At 37.1% G+C, this 18,312-nt stretch overlaps 1 protein-coding gene across 1 annotated transcript in view; it reads right to left on the bottom strand.

The window, feature by feature from the left end:
* FOXP2 (forkhead box P2) overlaps window positions 1-18,312 on the bottom strand; it is a 286,380-nt gene that overhangs the window by 207,516 nt on the left and 60,552 nt on the right. The gene's annotated exons all lie outside the window — the stretch shown is intronic.

Here is an 18,312-nt window from a genome sequence, read left to right as displayed (position 1 = left end):
ATTTCTCTTTTAATACAATTTGTGTTTTCTAAAAGATACTTTCTGAAGGTACAAAACATTATTATTTATTAATGGCTGCTGGTTAATAATAACATACTAAGAGTTTGTCAGATGCAATTTGGAATATTATTTCTTAAGCAAAAATTAATAATAGCATTACTAATACTGCATTAAAACATTCAAATATTGTGCTTTTTAACCTCCTATTTTAGAGTGGAAATTGAGTTTGGAAGATATAGCCCAAGTTCCAAAAAGTCAAAATAAACACTTACACAAATCCTCTTGTTTTTGGTGATGTCAATTGAGCACAATGAGATTTGCAGAAGATTCTAATCTATTGTTAGAATATGTCAGTGCAGCCCTAACCTGTTTGGCTCAGTGGACAGAGTGTCACCCTGCAGACTCAAGAGTCCCAGGTTCAATTCCTGTCAAGGGCATGTACCTTGGTTGTGGGCACAAACCCAGTAGGGAATGTGCAGGAGGCAGCTGATTGATGTTTCTCTATCATCAATGTTTCTAACTCTCTATCTCTCTCCCTTCCTCTCTGTAAAAAATCAATAAAATATATATTTTTGAAAAAATATGTCAGTGCAATTGAAAAGATCTAAATAAGTACCTTGGTAAAGTTTATCAAAATTACTCTAAAGGTAGATTTGGAAATAGGATATTTTCTCCTGCAATAAAATTGTTATCCAAGAGTTGTGAAACATTATAAGTAGCATGGACTTCACAGAATATTAAGATAGTTTTCTTATTCAAATGTGATTTATATCCTTAACTTGTAAATTACATTTAAAGTTTAATTGAGTATGGATTTAAAAGGCTTTCATGATCTAGTACTAGAAGAAGTAGACCAGTAAATTCAGCTTAATTATAATATGGAGCATGTTCCAGGACTGCTTCAGTATTTTTTAAAAGGCATATCTAATTTAATTACATTAAAATGCCCCATTTATTATAATCTTAATTATACATTTGTCCATTCATTTAGAAAGTATTTATTGAACAACTACTATGTGTTCAGCACATGTTAAGCACTCTTCAGAATGGCCTTTCAAGCCAAATAATTTATATACTTTATTGCGGGAGCAGGATATATAGATATGAATGATTTTTTAAATGGTGGTGTAGCCCTGGCCAGGTGGCTTAGTTGGTTGGAGCATTGTCCTTTGCACCAAAAAGATTGTGCGTTCAATTTCCCGTCAGGGCACATACCTAGGTTGGGGGTTCCATCCCAGGTTGGGACACATATAGGAGGCAACTGATCAGTATTTCTCTCTAACCTCTCTCTCTCTTTTTCTCTTGCTCTCTCCACCCCTCCCCACCCCCTTCTCTCTCTAAGAACATATGCTCCAGTGAGGATAAAACAGAAATTAAAAAAAAAAACTACTTGGGAGAAAATGGTATAATGTCTACAAAGTTTTTGCCTAACTGCATGGAATGCAACTTCTGTCCTTAGATTTCTGTGATCTCAGGAGTCTACCAGCTGAAATTTATACAATAGATCGCATTTTACAAAGTCAGGGAGAGAGGGAAAAGTTGAGAGGAAACATTTTGACAAGAAATTTCAGTCTAGAAATGTTAGAATTCTCTTCTATCATAAATTTTACAAATATCTGAGGGAGGCAACATTAAAGATATGTCTGCATTGGTTTGCCTATTATTACCTATTTATTGATTAACAAGTTGGCTTGACTGTTTTCTCTTTTTATTTTTTAAAATATCCTTTCATGAATTGATGTTTTTACTTAATTGCCAAATTGTTCATGTGTGCTAGTGCAGTCTAAACACAGAACAAAATATTTATATCTGTATGTGCTTACTTCATGTAGTAAGGTAAGAATAGGTGTCATGGAGAAGAAAAATGCGTATAATTCTCCAAAGGAAGGAAACAAGGGAGAATGTTAGTATATTCTATTTCAGCAGGATCAGGACATATTATATCCTTATTTTGTTTATATTTCCCAAAACATATAATTAATATGCATTCTTAATGCCAAACCAGGAAGAATCAGATGGATAAAAAATTTTGTGGAAAGAATGATCAATTACACATCCTATCTAATAATAGACAAACAGGGTAATTGACCGTACCTTTGCTCCCATTGGCTAATCAGCACGATATGCAAATTATCCAACAAAGATGGCGGTTAATTTGCATACGTAGGCTCCAAGTGGTGGAGTGAAGACTGAAGGTGAGCCAGAGCCGCGAAGACAGAAGACAGAAGGCGGCTCTGGCTGGGGCCGTGAAGACGGAGGACGGAAGGCGGCTCCGGCCGGAGTGAAGGCCTGGGTCCCAGGTGTTAGAGGAAAACCGGTGCCGGCAGCCAGGAGAAGGGAAGGCCTATTGCACGAATCTCTTTGTGCAACAGGCCTCTAGTCCTATATAATAAAAGGCTAATATGCAAATCGACCGAATGGTGGCACCAATCACTATGATGTGCACTGACCACAAGGAGGCAGATACTCAATGCAGGAGCTGCCCCCCTGGTGGTCAGTGCACTCCCACAGGGGGAGTGCCTCTCAGCCAGAAGCCGAGCTCAGAGCTGGAGAGCGCAGTGGCAGTGGCGGGAGCCTCTCCCACCTCCACAGCAGCACTAAGGATGTCCGACTGCTGGGGAGCGGGCCTAAGCCAGCAGTCAGACATCCCCCAAGGACTCCTGGACTGTGAGAGGGTGCAGCCCAGGCTGAGGGACAGCCCCCGGAGTGCACGAGTTCTATGCACTGAGCCTCTAGTTTCCTATAATTTCCAATTACCTTCAGTAGAAAATCAAAATTTGGCAGATGAGCACTCTGCTACCTTTACAATTTAAAAAGAAAACAAAGGTTATACCATTATAATTTTGAAAAAAGAAATTCTTGTCTATTTTTAATTGCCTCCATAATATGAAGAGGATTCACATGTTCACATTGTTTGAATCATGGTGTTGGACTTCTGGGCTAACTGCCAATTCCTATTAGAATTATTTTCCCCTCAATCACTAGTTCAAGTATGCATGATATCACAATGCATAAATAGTAACACAACAAGTAGGAGAGACAGGAAAATCCCTCTCTCTTGATCCTCCTGTTATATTGAGTACTAATGAGATTTAATTTCTAGAGTACTGCCTGTAGTTCTGCCAACGAGGGATACTATATGAAACAGAAAAGGGAGACCAATCAACAGAGGTAAAATCATAACCTACGCCAGAGTGATCCCTCTTTTGGAACAGGTCTGCATCACTTTCACGATTAAGTATCAATAACAGCAGAAAACGTCTCAGATAAGGAGCTAACAGGGCCCAAGTGAGCCCAAGCCTCACTCTTACAACTTCTAAATATGCCATTTATATCATTATTATCTGAGACGAACTGCAAAGAATAGTTATAGTCTAGTTGACCTGAACCAGGGAACCGGGTACTTGGGGGAATTTCCGGGAGAGGGTTTGCATGTGGCTTTAACAAAGGCAGAGAAGCAAGATCCCAATTGCAGGGAGGCCAGAGAGAAGAGTGATGAAGGGCAAAGTCAGTTCACATCTTTTCTCCCTTCTGATTCTTTAGGATGTTACTAGTTGCTGTTTTGAGTGGAGAACCTACTTGCCCCACTCCTATAGCAGAAGCTATTTATACTTTTAACTTTTTAAATCCTCACTGAAGATATGTGTATTTATTTTTAGAGAGAGAAGAAGGAGTAGATGAAAGAGAAACTTGATGTAAGAAAGAAACATTGATCAGTTGCCTCCCGTACACACCCCAACTGGGGATCAAACCCCCAACCTTGGCATGTGAACTGACCAGGAGTTGAACCAGCAACCTGTTTGCTGTTCGGGACAATGCTCCAACCACCTGAGCCACCCAGCCGGGGCAACAGGGGCCATTTTAATCTGTCACACTTTAGAGCACATTTCTTAGCTTATCTTTGTAATTAAATTTTGTAAAAGTAAGTGATTTTTAAAGATCTATGAGTCTTGCACATTATTGCAAACAGTACTTAAAAAGGAACCTTATGGTCTGAAATCAATAGTGTATTCCAGCAGATTTGCTTATCAAAATCTTTCAGAAAGCATTTATGAGGTTTTTACAGCTGAAATTATGCTTTTTCTTTTCCAATGAAGGAGCCATAACTAGTAGTCATGCCCGTACATGGAAGCACACATTTGGAAATATGGATAGAGAAATTAAAAGAAACGTAAAATTTTATTTTCTACCATTGAGATAAGAGTAACAGTGAATTATTTACAAAATTTTAAGTAGACGATAATATAAGTAAGATTTTTTAAAGTTATTTTCTTAGGACTTAGCCAGAAACAAATCTAAATTAAAATTTTCTTAAAGTATCAAAAATAAAAAGTTTACACATTTTCTTACTATAAATCACCACAGTGATTCACTAATTGTTAACTAATGAGTTGCTTAATGGCTTGCCACTTGTTCACATTGGACTATCTAACTGACTAATGATATTGTGCTCATTTTTTAACTATGCTCTCCGATCATGCTGAACATTACTAAATTCTCTCATGTATTCTTGCTTATTTCATATTCAGATTAGAACCAAATCTGCTTCTTTTTGGAGTATTTGCATAGGAGTAACTCCCTTTTCTTAATATTTGGACTTAAGTGAGCAGTAAATAATAAATTTCCAATTGAGAGAATCTTGGTCATTTTAACGCCTAGTTACATGTTTTCCTTAAATTTGAATTCAAGAAAGCTGGAAAAGGTTGGTAGCCAAAGAAAGCATTTGTGTTTGTAATTTTTATTATTTTCTACCTCAAAGTAATGAACTATTACCAACATTGACTATTTTTCCCTCCCCTTTTCTCCTCTTCTTCCTCCTCCTCCTCATTATCTTATATTTATTGACTTTTTACTATATTCCAGGCAATATTCTAGGTATTTTTCATGTATTACCTCATTTATCCCTGGAGGTTAAGTATATGTATATTTCCTAATTTATAGATGAGAAAATTGGGATGAGTGGTTAGGTAATGTAGGAAGATACCACAATTTAAGTGATAAAGCAAAGAATCAAATCCAGGCATTCTGATCTGCAAAAGCTGAATTCTTAATTACTATGCGTTTGTCTCTCATATATTTACTACATATCTTCCTATACATATATATTTATTTTAAAAATATTTGTAGTACATATTACACACACACACACACACACACACACACACACAATGCATATAAGCATATGTCCATGTCTGTGTGTATGCATATACTCTTTGGTAGTATTTGGAAACATGTTTATTATGATGATCTTTTTTATCTCAAGGGTCATAGCCCCACCAATGAGAAATTGCTCCAAAGAGTTAACAGTGATCAAAAATGAATCATTGTAGACATTAGCCAATCTCCAAGAAAATAGCAGGATGTGGATGAAGCACTTAACTTCCAGCATTCTTTAGCGCTGGATAGTGATTGTGGTTAAAAATTAATTTAACCTGATCTAATAATGAGAGCAAACACTATCATGAATGCATTTCATGTCTCATGGTTGAATCTCTATGTTTTGTCAGAAATAACCTTATATTCATAATCGATTATTCTTTTCAATTCTGAGGATATGTTGATATGAATTATCTTAGTCACTGTACAGATATAGAGTTATAATCACCACCATTTGTTTGTAGTTATATTGATAAGCTTTCCACAACCTCCCCTTCTGCTATACACATATTTTAAAATTATTAGTATACAATTTAAACTTATTTTAGAAACAATTGCAGAAAATAATTTAGCTGTATTTTTATATAATTTTTCAAAAGCTCAAAGAACATTTAAATCTAGATTTGTAACCTCGTCAGGCCTGAGAAATATTGATAGTTTCTAATCCTGTATAGCCTAACTACAAGGTATCTCCCCAAAATGTGTACATACTTTAATAGCTGATAGCTCAGTTTTGAAAATAAAATGCATTTTAATTATACATATTTTAATTATACATTTACAATTAAATGCCTTTATAATTATTAAATACTGTTTGCAATAATGTCCAGGACGGGGGGCGGGGGGGGGGGGGGCAGTGTTCACTACTGGAAAGTTGTTTAGGGAAGGAAGAAATCCGGTTTACAAATGAAAAAAATTAAATTAAATTAGTGTCTACTTTCTCATTTTGTTTTACTTAGAAAAAAATGAAACCTTATTAGTTATGACACATTTTTAAATTGGTCACCATACCATAGAAAACAGCAGAATATGGTTAAACACTATCTTAGGGTCTTGGTCTGCCTGTTCATAAAACGAAGGAAAAAATCTCCCCTATAGGAAAATTCCTAAATACTAACTTGAAGTTATGGATATATTAATTCACAAATGATATGCAACTAAAACACACAACTTTTTAAAATATATACCATAATTATGTAAATGGAGAGAGGGAGAAAAATAATGAAGTGCCAATATATCACATTGAAAGTAATGATGTGTAGGTTCATTTACATAGAAAGAGAAGGTAAGAAGACCAATAAAAAGGCAGACAGACAACGATGGATCCCTGGTATCACAGCTATTTCCATTTTACTCCTCTTGGCCACACCTACCAGTATTCCACTGAATCGGGTCTGAATGCAGAGAGTACTCTACAGAAAGAACTTACAAGACAGAGCACATGGCTTACTCATGCCAACTTGAAACCTCACCTTTGGTACAGATTGCTGATATCAGTGACTTGAGCTCAGTCTCATCTGATTCAGGAAAGTATAAGAACATGACAGATGCCAGATCTAGTCCATTGGTTCTCAATACTGTCAATTTTTCTATGTGACCATAATAATTAATTATTCATCTATCATTCATAAATGTATTTAAATTCCTTTTCAACTTATCTTTTCTAAAAATATATTTTTATTGATTTTAGAGAGGAAGAGAAAGGAAGAGAGAGATAGAAATATCAATGTTAAAAGAGAATCATTGATCAGCTGCCTCCTGCACATCCCCTATGGGCTATTGTAACCTGGGCATGTGCCCTGACCAGGAATCGAACTGTGACCTCCTGTTTCATAGATCGATGCTCAACCACTGAACCACATCAAGCTCAACTTATTCTTAAATTAGGCCATAATCCTGAACAAACTTTATACTTGTTAAAAATTAATAAATACTCGCATTTATTTGGTCCTGAAAGAGACCAAAGAGACCCCAAAAGGTTGGGATATTGGGGAATTTGGTGAAATCCCCAAGCAATATATCCATATGTCTCATTATGATGGATTATGTTAACATATTCTTGCTCATTCTCCTTCCTTATAAAAGTCCCTCCAATATCTTAACAATTTTAGTTATTTTCTCTTAGATGCTTTTCGTTTAAAAATATTTTAATGTATTTCTTTCCTGAGGTCTGCCAACTTCAATACCTCATAAATCTCTAGCTATAAACATACTGTGGATTTAGGACTCAGGATACCTGTTTCTCTCTAGAAGTCTTCCTAATGAAGCCCAGAATATTTTTAGAAGTTATTTTGGCCAGTGTCTTTAAGAAAATGACAGGTAGCCCTGGCCAGTTTGCTCAGTGGTTAGAGTGTCTGCCCCTAGACCAGTGGTCGGCAAACTTATTAGTCAACAGAGCCAAATATCATCAGTACAATGACTGAAATTTCTTTTGAGAGCCAAATTTTTTAAACTTAAACTATATAGGTAGGTACATTGTTATTAACTTAATTAGGGTACTCCTAAGGCTTAGGAAGAGCCACACTCAAGGGGCCAAAGAGCTGCGTGTGGCTCGCAAGCCAGTTTGCCGACCACGGCCCTAGACAGTAGGGCCACGTGTCCGACTCCCAATCAAGGACACGTACCTTGGTTGCAGGTTCGCTCCCTGCCCCCCTCCTTTTCTTCCCCCCCCCACCCTGGTCGGTGCACGTGCAGGAGGCAACCAGTAGATGTATCTCTCTCACATCCATGTTTCTCTCTCTCTCTCTCTCCCTCTCTCTACCTTCCTCCACCCTCCCTTTCACTCCTCTGAAAATCAATGGGAAAAATATCTTCAGGTGAGGATTTAAAAAAAAGAAAATGACAGGTAGATTATTTTTTACCTTAATTAAGTTGGATAGATGGAGCTTTCGTGCTCCGCCCCTCCCCACATGCCTATGCCTATGCTAATTTTAGCATATTTATTTTTATCCTAAAAATGTTTTTCTGACATTATTTCTGTATGATTAGTGGGGTTATTTTTCTATGAGGAGGGGTGTCATGACATATCTCTCTCCAAATTATATAATAAAGTACAGTTATAGTCTTTTAAAAATGTATTTGTCTTGAAGTACTGAGAGTAATAACTAAAAAAAATCTATAGCTCTTTATTATTAGGAATAAGAAATGTTAAATGCTGAGCAAGAATCTGATATATGATGAAAAACAAACAAAAATAACTAATTTACTCAACAATCCTGGAACAGAACTAGTTCTGACCTAGTTTCTACTACTAAGTTGTTAACAAGTTTTGATTCAAATTTTCTTTGTATATTTTTAATCACAATGAAGATATGTGCTTGAGCCATCTCTTTTAAATTTTCTGGGCCTCCATTTTCTCATTTAAAAATTAGGGGATTTAATTAGAAATCTTTAAGTTCGTTTAGAATTGATGCTTCTAAATTGATTTTCCAATGGTAATGTAAGATCTCTTTCTCTGCTCAATCTCTTCTTCTGAATAGTGTTCCAATATCTAAAATGATGTTTTTAAATATTAATTAGAAAATATTCTCACTACCTTAAGCAGTCATGTTTATCTCTAAATTACTTTTAAATATCCTGAGAATGTCTAACTTTTAAAGTACCAAGACAGGTATCTTTCTTCAAATTCCTTAGGGTAATGCTAAAGATCCACTAGTTCATTGAATTTCTTTTATGGCCATGCTCAGCGCCCTATCATAAGATCCAGTCTTTCTATTTATTGACTACAATAGAGACTCACAAAGGGTCAGAGCATGATATTTCTAAAGTTTTCATTCTTTTATTTTTATGTAGCCTTGAATGTTTTCAAATAAAAACTGACTTAAAACTTGGCCACCCACACCTGAAATTGTTATAAACTATTCAAAGCATTAGAATTAAAACTTACAGATTAAAGAATGTGAAATTATAAGAATATAATTGAAATATAATTTAATAGAACTATGAAATTGAAAATGTGACCTTTAAACTGCAAAATGTACCAATATAAATGGACAAATAATAAAAACATTTGTGTACATTTTGGTAGTGGAGAATTATGGGTGACCTTAAAATATATTGTTTCAATGTTTTGTTTTTTTAAAAACACTGTTTTATTGTTTTAAAAATAAATATATGTTGTGACACATATGGCTTGAACATTGATTTCTAGTGCTGTATTAGTACATTATGAATAGATATGTGAATGAATAAATGGATGGAGGATGGATGCATGCATGTGGTATTGTGGTCTGAAAGTCCTGCCTTAGATATATAGAGATAAACATAGCTTTCAGACTATTTTGTTGAGCTGGTACCAAGAATGACTCATTTCCTGTATCTCTGCTGATTCTAAAAGTTGTACTTTCAAGCTTGTCATAATTCTCTCTTGAGTAAGAACCTGTCACCTCACCAATGCCTAGAAAACAATTCAAAAATAAAATCGTGGGAAACAGGACTACAGCAAACCAAAAGATACCGGTTTGGGAGAAATACCAGTGTATATGAGACTGATGGATGAGGAGGCTCTAGCAATGGCATTTTGTGGAAAAATTAGGTAAAAATAGTCAAGAGAATGCTGTTGCTGAATAACTGCACAGATTGGAAAACTACCTAAAATTTTAATTTTAAGGTTTTGTGAGCAGTGAGGTTCATAATGGTTTACAGCAAATCCTTTCGTAAAAACTCCCTAAACAACAACCACTAAATCTTATATATTGTTACTGATCATCTGCTATTTTATTGATTTTCAATTGGATTTAAAGTGTAAGCTTTGCTTTATTTAAAACAAAATAGATGTTAGTTCTTCTTTGAGTGTTTGGTACAACTCCTCTGTGAAGCTGTCTAGATCAGGGATTTTGATTGCTGAGAGTTTTTTTCTTTACTGCTTCAATTTCCTCAATTGTTATTGGCCTATTCAGGTTTTCTGAGTCTTCCTGATTCAGTTTTGGAAAATTGCATTTTCATCTACATTGTCCAGCTTGTTGGCATATTGTTGCTCATTGTATTTTCTTACAGTCCTTTGTATTTCTGTGATGTCAGTTGTTACTTCACTGCCTTCCTTTCTGATTTTAATTATTTGGGTCCTCTCTCTTTGTTTTTTGATGAATCTGGCTAAATGTTTATCAATTTTATTTATCTTTTCAAAGAACCAGCTCTTGGTTTCATTTATCTTTTGTATTGTTTTTTAGTCTCTGTCATTTATTTCTGCTCTAATCCTTATAATTTCCTTCCTTCTACTTATTCTTGGCTTTTCTTGTTCTCTTTCTAATTCTTTGAGTTGTAGGGTTAAGTAGTTAATTATTAATTTTTCTTGTTTCTTGAGATGGGCTTGTAATGCTCTAAACTTTCCTCTCAGTACTGCTTTTGCTGTGTCCCAGAGATTTGGGGTTGTTATGCATTCATTTTCATTTGTTTCCAGGAAGTGTTTGATTTCTTTCTTGATCTCATTGGTAATCCATTCATTATTTAATAACGTCTATACTTCTCAAACTTTTCCAAAAAATCCAAGAGAAAGGAACACTTCCAAGTTATTTTTAAGAGGCAAGCATTATCCAAATTCAAAACCAGATAATTACACTACAAAGAAAGAAAATTACAGGCCAATATCCCTGATGAACATAGATTCCTCAAGAAAATATTAGTAAATCAGATCCAGCAATACACTGAAAAGAACAACAGCAAAGCACATACACCATGATCAAGTGGGATTTATGCCAGGGATGATATTTGCAAATCAATAAACTTTATACATCACATAAGTGAGAGATAAAAATTACATGATCATATCAATAGAGGCAGAAAAAGCATTCGACATAATCCAACACCTATTTTTGACAAAAACTCTCAGTAAAGTGAGAATAGAAGGATCATGCCTCAACATAATAAAGACCATATATGACAAACCTACAGCCAACATCATACTCAATGGGCAAAAACTAAAGCCATCTCCCCTAAGAATAGGAACAAGACAGGTATGTCTGCTTTCACAAATCTTATTCAACAAATTACTGGAAGTCCTGGCCACAGCAATAAGACAAGAAGAAGAAATAAAAATCATCCAAATAGGAAAGGAGGAAAAAACCTCTCATTATTCACAGATGACATGATATTGTACACCGAAAACCTAAAGACTCCACCAAAAAACGACTCGATTTAATAAAGAATTTGGCAATGTAGCAGGATACAAAATTAATACTCAGAAATTGATGGAATTTTTATACACCAATAATGAATTCTCAGAAAGAGAAACAAAAAATAAATCCGATTTACCACAGCAACAAAAAATAATAATATACCTAGGAATAAACTTAACCAAGGAGGTAAAAGACTTTTACTCAGAAAACTATAGGATGTTGGAAAAAGATTTAGAAGAAGATATAAACAACTGAAAGAATATACTGTGTTCATGGATTTGTAGAACTAACATCATTGAACTGTCCATACTATCCAAAACAATCTATAGATTCAATACAATCCCTATTAAATTACCAATGGCATATTTCACAGATCTAGAACAAATACTCCAAAAATTTATATGGAACCAAAAAAGACCCTGAATAGCTGCAGCAATCTTGAGAAAGAAAAACAAAGTTGGAGGAATCACAATAGCAGATATCAAGTTATATTACAAAGCCATTGTACTCAAAACAGCCTGATACTGGCACAAGAACAGACATATAGATCAATGGAACAGAACAGAGACCCCAGAAACTGACCTATGCCATTACATAAAATTAATAATTGACAAAGGATACAAGAGTATACAATGGAGTCAAGACAGTCTCTTCAATAAACAGTGTTGGGAAATGGGACAGATACATGCAAAAAACTGAGACTAGACCACCAACTTACACCATACACAAAATAAACTCAAAATGGATAAAAGACTTAAATAGAAACTATAAATCTCAGACATCTCTCATAACAATACGTTTGCTGGTACATCTCCTCAAGAAAGGGAAACAAAGTAGAAAATAAACAAATGGGACTACATCAAAATACAAAGCTTCTGCACAGCAAAAGAAACCACCAACAAAATGAAAAGGGAGCCCACTGTATGGGAGAACATATTGGCAATGATACCTCTGATAAAGAGTTAACATCGAAAATATATAAGGAATTCACACAACTTAACAAAAGGAAGACAAATAATCCAATTAAAAAAATGTGCAAAGAACCTAAATAGACACTTCTCCAAAGTGGACATAAACACTTGGAGTGCGGGTGAATTTCCCGCCAAAATATAAGATGGCTCTGTCTTTTGGTTTTGTTCCATCCACCAAAAGGGTGGATTACAAACAAATATTTGGTAATACGCAGTTACAATCGGCCCGAGTTTACACGTTTCCCGCACTCCACCGCAAATCTATATGAACCGAGTTTTAAGACGGCTCCCGCGGAGTACGCGCAATTCACGCGAGCCGACTTAACTCGTTTCCCGCACTCCAAGTGTAAAGATGGCGAAGAGACATGAGAAAAAATGCTCAAAGACACTTATCATCAGAGACATGCAAATTAAAATGACAGAGGTATCAACTCACACCTGTCAGAAGGCTACTATCAACAAATCAACAAATGACAAGTGCTGTTAAGGATGTAGAGAAAAGGGAACACTAGTACACTGCTCTTAGAATGCAGACTGGTGCAGCCAAATAGTAAGGCGTTTCCTCAAAAAATTAAATATGAAACTGCCATTTGACCCAGTGATCCCACTTCTAGGAATATATCCTAAGAAACCTGAAACACCAATCAGAAAGAATGTATGCACCCCTATGTTCATAGCAGCACAATTTTCAGTAGCTAAGATCTGGAAACAGCCCAAGTGCCCCTCAGTAGATGAGTGGATAAAAAAGCTTTGGTACATTTCCACCATGGAATACTATGCAGCTATAAAAAATGATCTCTTTGAGACAGCATGGAGGGACCTGGAGAGGATTACGCTAAGGAAATAAGCCATGCAGAAATAGGTATCACATGATCTCACTCATATGTGGAATCTAATGAACAAAATAAACTGATGAACAAAATAGATCCAGAGACATAGAATCATGGAACAGATGGTGGAATCTCAGAGGGAAGACAGGGTAGGTGGGTGGGTGGGAAGAGATCAACCAAAGAACTTGTATGCTTATATGCAAAACCCATGGACACAGACAATAGGATGGTGGAGGGGCAGGGTTGGGTTATAAGGGATCAAGGGAGAAAAAAAGGGAATATATGTAATACTTTCAATACTAAAGATTTAAGAAAAATATAAAATGAAAAATAAATCAGAATCTGATTTAATTGGTTTACAATGAGGAGAATAACTTTGTGAGTAGCAGAGCTTTTTTATGCTACACATATAGCGAATCTATATTAGTCTAATATTAAGCCATAGAAAAGTTTTCCTTTTTTATTCATTTTTTGAAGCATCTAGCCTTTCAATTAATATTTGCATTAGTTACATGCGACAGTATAATTAGCTAAAGTAAGAGAGTAGTCACAAATGGTGTATATTTGACTATTTTATAAGTATTTCTGAGAACCCTATTATATTATTTGGACTTTAAATGAATTGGTAATCAACACATTGGATTTGCTGTTCTGATACTATGGAATTGATCATATGTACAGAATGTATTGTACAGTGCTACCATTAGGTGTCACATATGCTAGCACTCAATCTCTAAATCAGAAAGGTGAAGTTTGCATCTACCTTATGTTTTTAAGCATGAAAAACAGAGAAGTTTACTTTTAAAAAGGATCGTGAAAATACAAGGAAGGGGTCTATAGCTCATCAAGCAGAACTCTGCCAGCCTGGCAATGATGTAAACAGGGCTATGCATGTGGCTTCTGGGAAAAGATAGCCAAGGGCCAAATTTATGTATATATATTTTTTACTTTTGGTGTTTAATCAAGCACAGTTACTCTTATAAGCTTAGAACTGAAGTAAAATTGTGAGCTCTGAGAGGTATTTTTGTCTTAGACCTACAGTTGTGGCTGAGATGGTGTCAGATCTGTGAGGAGTAAGCCTTGGCAGCATCTGCTATGTTAATCCCAAATGCTACCGTGTGGTGGTTCTTGTGGTTGAAGTCATTTCAGTACATGCAATGAGGTCTCCCTTTTTTGGCAAGTGATTAAAGGAGGAAAGAGATAAAACTGTCTGCTTCATGTTGGGTACAGATAAGAGGTATTTCTTTACAAAAGTCTTTTTAATGCTGGGGCCTATCTTTCATTCTAGAAGAATTCGAGTTTAACTAAACTCCTAACTAGACTTTTGAGTCTACCATAGTCTAGTTTCATATAGTAAGTTAGAATGCGATAGCTCTTAATAAGTAGACTGCTAATGCCTTCCCACTGTGGCCTCTATAGCTCAGGTCAGGGCCGCTTCCAGGGAAGTCTTCTGTGTCTGCCTCCTTGCCTCTTCTCTGGCACCAAGGTTTTGGCAGTGAATCTGTCCTGTGCTTATATCATGTAATGGGAGCTATATTTAAGCTACTGCATCTAAAGGCAGATATGATATTTATTTTTGCAAACTGATGTCCATCCAGTCAGAACCTAAGTAGAAATCTTTTCAGATTCTGTATTAGGTTGGAATTACTGCTTTACATTTATTAACTGTACATACAACTTAGAGAGTTAGTGTCTTTTTTATTTTAGAAAGAAAGGAAGGAAAAAAAGAAGGAGGGAGGGAGGGAGAGAAACATTGATGTGTTGTTTCACTTATTTATGCATTCATTATGATGATTCTTGTAGGTGCCCTGAATGGGGATCCAACTCACACCCTTGGTGTACCAGCACAATGCTCTAACCAACTGAGCTACCCAGCCAGGACTAGAGAGATAGTGTTTTAATCAATCCAAGCTTCAGTTTTCCAGGGTTGATATGAAGATTAAATATAAATATAAATCACTAAGTAAAATTCCTGGCATAGAGAGTAATGAGTGTTTTATATTTACCTCTCTATTTTCTTCTACTTTTCTATTACCAAATGTTGAGAATCCCTGTGGAGACTTACATGACTTCTTTCCCTCTACACACACAGAAATACATTTTATTGGTAACTCAGAACCATTTGCAATTTAGAAAAAAAACATTAGAACTTAGAGAATTAGAAAAATTAAAATTTAATAAGAACTAAATTTTGGGAAAAAAAAAGAACTAAATTTTGAGTCCAAGTATCCTATATAATAAAGAGGTAATATGCAAATTGACCATCATGCCCTCACACAAGATGGCCACCCCAATGTGGTCACAAGATGGCTGCCACAAGATGGCCAGCAGGGGAGGGCAGTTGTGGGCAATCAGGCCGGCAGGGGAGGGCAGTTAGGGGTGACCAGGCTGGCAGGGGAGGGAAGTTGATGGCGACTGGGCCAGCAGGAGAGGGCAGTTGGGGTGACTGTGCTGGCAGAGGAGGGCAGTTGTGGGGTACCAGGCCTGCAGGGGCGACAGTTAGAGGTGACTGGGCCTGCAGGGGAGGGAGGGCAGTTGGGGGGATCAGGCCTGCAGGGGAGGGCAGTTAGGGGTGACTGGGCTGGCAGGGGAGGGCAGTTGAAGGGGATCAGGCTTGCAGGGGAAGGCAGTTAGGGGTGACTGGGCCAGCAGGTGAGGGCAGTTGGGGGCAACCAGGCTGACAAGGTAGGGCATTTGAGAGGGACCAGGCCTGCAAGGTGAGCAGTTAGGGGGTGACCGGGCTGGCAGTGGAGGGCAGGTGGGGGCAATCAGGCTGGCAAGGGAGGGCAGTTGTGGGCAACTGGGCCAGCAGGGGAGCAGTTAGATGTTAATCAGGCTGGTAGGGGAGTGGTTAGGGGGTGATCAGGCTGGCAGGCAGAGCGGTTAGGGGAAATCAGGCAGGAAGGCAGGCATGCGGTTGGGAACCAGCAGCCCCGGATTATGAGAGGGATGTCCGACTGCCTGTGGGATCAGGCCTAAACCGGCAGTCAGACATCCTCCGAGGGGTCCCAGATTGGAGAAGGTGCAGGCTGGGCTGAGGGACACCCTCCTTCAGGGCACAAATTTTGTGTACTGGGCCTCTAATCTATATCTATATCTATATATCTATATCTATATCTATATCATCTATATCTATATCTATATCTATCTATCTATCTATCTATCTATCTATATAAAACCCTAATATGCAAATCAACCAAACAATGACAGGTCCCTATGATGCGCTATGACCACCAGGGGGCAGCCGCTCATTGCAGGAGCTGCTCTCAGCCTACAGGCCCTGACCAGCAGTGGTGGCAGGGGGCAGGGACGGCGAGTAGGTGGTGCCAGGCCAGCCAAGGTGGGTGTGAGCAGGGGTCCCCAATTGCCCCACCGGTTGCCCCACAGATTGGCCCTGATCACCGGCCAGGCCTAGGGACCTTACCTGTGCACTAATTTCGTGCACCAGGCCTCTAGTATATATATAAAAGTCTAATATGCTAAGTGTCTGACTGTTCAACTAGTCCCTATGTCATGCACTGACCACCAGGGGGCAGACGCTCTGACCTGTAGGTTAGCTTGCTGCTGGGGTCTGGCTGATGGGGTCTGGGAGAGAAGGGCCAACACACCCTGGAACTCTCCTGTGTTCCTTTCCCAGCTGGCCAACTTCCCACAGTCCCTCCCCAGCTGGCCAGCTCTGATCAGACCCAATGGGGACTGGGCGAGATGGCCCTGATGGGTGCCGATCAGGACTGGGTGAGACAGGCCGGACACGCCCTGGAGCCAACCTCCCATGGTCCGTCCTTGGCCTCTGAAATATTTCTTCTAATTAATTTCCTTTCAATGTGCATGAATTCATGCACCGGGCCTCTAGTATGAATGGCAAAGTAGCACCATTTCAAACTCCCATTTTATATAGTTTATAAAACAAGGTAGAAACAATTCACTTTTTTACAAATTTACCTTATATTTAAATACTCCATATAAAGTTATTTACTAAGTTATTGGAGACACATAACTTTTTTGTTGGGTTATTTTACTTTTTCAATTTTAACAGTTCCAGGGACTTGATATATCCTGTCTGTGTGGTAGTATAAAGAAGCCACTATGAAAACAGTATGGAGGCTCCTCAAAAAATTAATAACAAAATTACCATATGATCCAGAAACCCCTTTTCTGGGTATATAAAAATTTGAAAAAAAATTATTTGCAAAAATATATACACCCCTATATGCATTGTAGCATTATTCAAGGTGGCCAAGACATAAAAACAACTGAAGTGTCCTTCAATAGATGATTTGATAAGGAAGATGTGGTACATATAAACAATAGAATACTACTCAGCCACGAGAAAAGATGAAATACTGCCATTTGCAATAACATGGATGGACTTTGAGAATACCATGCTAAGCCAAGTGTCAGTCAGGAAAAAAGTTAGGAATCATATGATTTCAATTATATGTGGGATATAAAACTAAAAGTAATAAATGAACAAACAAGTAAAACAGACAAAAACTCATACACACAAACAATAGTATGGTTGGTGGTTACCAGCAAAAAGGGTGGTAGAGTGTAGTAAAAGTGGTCAAATATATGATGACGAAAGATGATTTGGCTTTGGATGCCTGGCAAAATATACAATATGCAGATCATGGATCATAGAAATGCACATTAGAAAACCATATAATCTTTTTAACCAATGTCATCCCTATAAATTTAATTACAAAATAAAAATTAATAAGGAAAACTTTCTAAATCAAATAAAAATAACAAAATAAAATAAAGAAGCCAAACCACAGGTCTCTAGAAGCCTGGATACCCATTAACTCTTTCAGCAACTTATATCCCAAATGCTAGGCTAGTCGCTGGGTAGTGCATAAATAAGCAAACCTGTTCACCACTAGAGCAGCATATGGCTTTGGCATATAAGGAACTAGTCTACAAAATAGAATGAAATACATTTGAAGGAAAGGAGCTAGCAATTTTTGTAGGATTATAATAGAAGTTATAAATTCTAGTAAGGGATACAATGACAAGCATCTTAAAATATATATGAGTGAGATTCTTTTAGAAATAGAAAAGTACAAGAGTAAAGAAGTATAATCAGGACTTAGAAGCAAAATGACACAGAGATATCAAGGTACTTGTTTGATTAGGTGATGCAGAGTGAAATGTACTGGGAAATGAGACCCAAGCACAGATCAACTGGGGGGTAGGGGTTGATTGTGGACATAAAAGAAGCACAAATGCACTATTCTCTAA

Source organism: Myotis lucifugus, unplaced genomic scaffold, assembly GCF_000147115.1.
Source record: "Myotis lucifugus unplaced genomic scaffold, Myoluc2.0 scaffold_171, whole genome shotgun sequence".
NCBI classification, from domain to species: Eukaryota; Metazoa; Chordata; class Mammalia; order Chiroptera; family Vespertilionidae; genus Myotis; species Myotis lucifugus.
The sequence above is the reverse complement of the archived record's forward strand: the minus strand, read 5'-3'. Positions and strand labels throughout refer to the sequence as shown.